Source organism: Miscanthus floridulus, chromosome 17 (genome assembly GCF_019320115.1).
Source record: "Miscanthus floridulus cultivar M001 chromosome 17, ASM1932011v1, whole genome shotgun sequence".
NCBI lineage: Eukaryota > Viridiplantae > Streptophyta > Magnoliopsida > Poales > Poaceae > Miscanthus > Miscanthus floridulus.
Genome location: NC_089596.1, coordinates 61,402,044 through 61,405,191, shown reverse-complemented (window position 1 = coordinate 61,405,191; position 3,148 = coordinate 61,402,044).

Genomic DNA, 3,148 nt, shown 5'->3' with positions numbered 1-3,148 from the left:
ACAAAACGTAGAAACTAGATTAGAGCAACTTATTTTGATCATTCTTCATTTGTGCAACTTTTCAGGAACCTCCTTTTCTAACCACTCTACCAAACATGAAATAATCTATAAGGTGCCACTTTGACTAACATTATATAGAGACACAATATTGTCATATATTGAAAGTTATATATTGTTGAGTGTGGTTTAGACAGTTATAGTTAAAAGATAAAAAAACTTAGAACAATCTTAAATGAACCTTTATTTAGACTAGCAAATATACACATGGATAATGGGACATATAATTTGTTGTATGGTAGTGCCAATGATAATAAACTAGCAATTTTTGTTGGTTTGAATTGGGCTTGGTCCAACCTTTAATTAAATAAATTCTAAAGCCCGTAATTTAATATTAGTGTAATAAAGGGTCAATACCATATGAGAAATTAAAAGGATATTGACTCAGCTTAAATAGACCGTTTATTATATGCAACTGTTGTGCATTTATGGAAGATGGAAGACGAGACACACAATCGCGCGCGGCGCGCCTCGAATGGGCTCAGGTGGCCAATCCATTAGATGAGATGCGACGCTAGTGGAGGTTTTGCAACCCCAAACTCAAAAAAAGAACGGTGTGAATAAGGGACAATGGACTAAGAGAAGTGTAAAGAGTTTTAGAGACATATTTTTTAATTATTAATATATTATTATATTAAATAAGTGGGAATAACTCTTTTTGAGATGATTTCCACTCTTTAATATTAATATATTAGGTATAGATAAGTGGAAATATTAATATTTTTTTAAAAACACTGTAGGCATGAAAACCTTACACAAACCGTCTATTTTTCAATCAAACTACTATAATAAATAAAGAAAGAAATGCTTCAACAATCCAGGAATATGTTGCAGTTAGCACCTTGATTGCAGCATCTTGGCTATTCCACGGATAGATGCTCCCTTTCAGAAGTGACATGTGTTTCTTGCTTTTGTTGAGAGGGAATTGGTCTTTGTAATATTTTGACCCTGTGGTGCAGTGCATCTAACGTCTTCCACCAATAGTGGGAATGGGATAGTGGCTAGCGTTGGATGCGGGGTTCTTGTTTTATATCGTTTTTTCTATAAGTTATGCGGGGTTCCATTTAGAGTGGCTGCTGGGATAGCTGAAGGGCCAACCAGTTGTCCTTTTCAGTTTTCGGTAGTAGTAAAAGGTGTCTTCATGTAGCAGAAATAAAAAGGAAAACGGGAATAGAAGACTATGAAAAGAAACTAAGTAGAAAAAAAGAGAAAAATCAAATGTTACGACAAATAGTGTGATTTTTTGTCAGAGTTACGCTTTCCAACGAAGCTGGGTTGGGGCCTTTCATAAAAAAAACAAATAGTTTGATTTCCTTGAACTCAAATAGGCGTGGAATGATGTGTCAGCTACTCCTATATGATTCGTTAGCGGAAGGATATGTAGCCTAGTAACCGCCTCACACAAGGGGAATCACACAAGCCGCACGCAGTCCTGCGTGCCTGGACCAAAATCGTTCCTGAAAATGACGATAACAAAACGAAGCGTGCATCTCCTCCAGCTCCAGGTGAGAAGCGAGAAAACGACACGCATCAGCAGCGCGAGAAGCTGCGGCCGCACCGAAACCGTGTGAGGGACCGGGAGCATGTGTTTCCCATGCCGGATTTTTTTTTCAGCGAAAAGGGTGGGAAGTGGGATGGGAATAGGATTAGGATTAGGATATCCAGAACAAGCAGACAGGCAGGTGTCGAACCAATCCGTCATGCGCGCGCGCGTGCATTTGCAAGCGCGGGCAACGGCGCCAGTGCCCACTGCCCAGTGACGAAGGGAGCCCACGTGAGCGGGATCGGGCGGAACTGACCAAACGAAACTGCTCCGAGCGGGAGGGAGGGAGCGAGGGGGCGCCAAAGGCCAAAGGAAAGGAAAGCTCGGCGAATTTGGGCTCCCGCTCCCGCCGGTGGGCCGCAGCTGGCTCTCCGCTTCTGAATTTTGATTGCCGCGGGCGGACGGGGAAAAACCGGGCGAAACAGCCGAAACCGCAGCGGCGGCGGCGGCTGAGCAGTGACCTCAAGCGCAGCGCAGGAAGTGAGCTTTTAAACCCAGGCGCTAAAGCACGTGGCATCACATCGGGTGTGACATGCCTATAATAATAATAAAATAAATTACTGAAGTCCTCGTTAATCTTGAGACGAATTTATTAAGTCTAATTAATTTATCATCAGCATAGGTAACTGTAGCTGTACTGTAGCACCATGGTTTGAATCATGAACGAATTAGGTTTAAAAATTCATCTCGTAAATTAATCACACTCTGTGTAATTAGTTATTTTTTATTCTATATTTAATACTCTATGTATGTGTCTAAACATCTGATGTGATAGGCACTAAATTTTAGGGGACAAACTAAACGAAGCCACGTGGGGTCGGTGGTCGTCTGAAAGGGAAGGGTCCTGCAAAGCAGAAATGGTCGCGCGGCCTGGAACGTGCATGTGTATTAGGCGGTGTTTAGTTCGCGAAATGAAAATTTTTGGATGTCATATCGGATGTTTCGAGGATATCGGAAGGGGTTTTCGGATACTAATAAAAAAACTAATTACATAGCTCGTCTGGAAACTGCGAGACAAATTTATTAAGCCTAATTAATCCATCACTAGCGCACAGTAATTACTGTAGCACTTATGACTAATCATGGACTAATTAGTCTTAAAACATTCGTCTTGCGATTTTCAACCAAACTGTGCAATTAGTTTTTTTTCGTCTATATTTAATACTCCATGTGCCATAAAATTCGATGTGATAGTTTGGGTTGAAAATTTTTTTTGAGCTAAACCAGGCCTTAGAAGAGATTGGAATTAAGCTAGTACCAGTAGCACGCACGGAAACACGATATTGTCTTGTATATTCAACTTTGTTAACCCCGCAGGCTGAAGTTTTCTGCATATATGTTTATGTTCGGCTGCTCTTTTCTTCAACGCTGCAGCGGCTTATTTTGCTTTTTTTTATTATTATTATTTTGCTCTCCACTGTACTAGCTGGCAGCTGCTGCAGCTGTGAATGAGGGCAGCGGCTACTTCTACACCGCTCAAGTTTTCTTTTGACCTCCCATCGGAATGTCTTTGAATTTTAACCCGCTCTCCGTCTCCGGTCCCCGCAA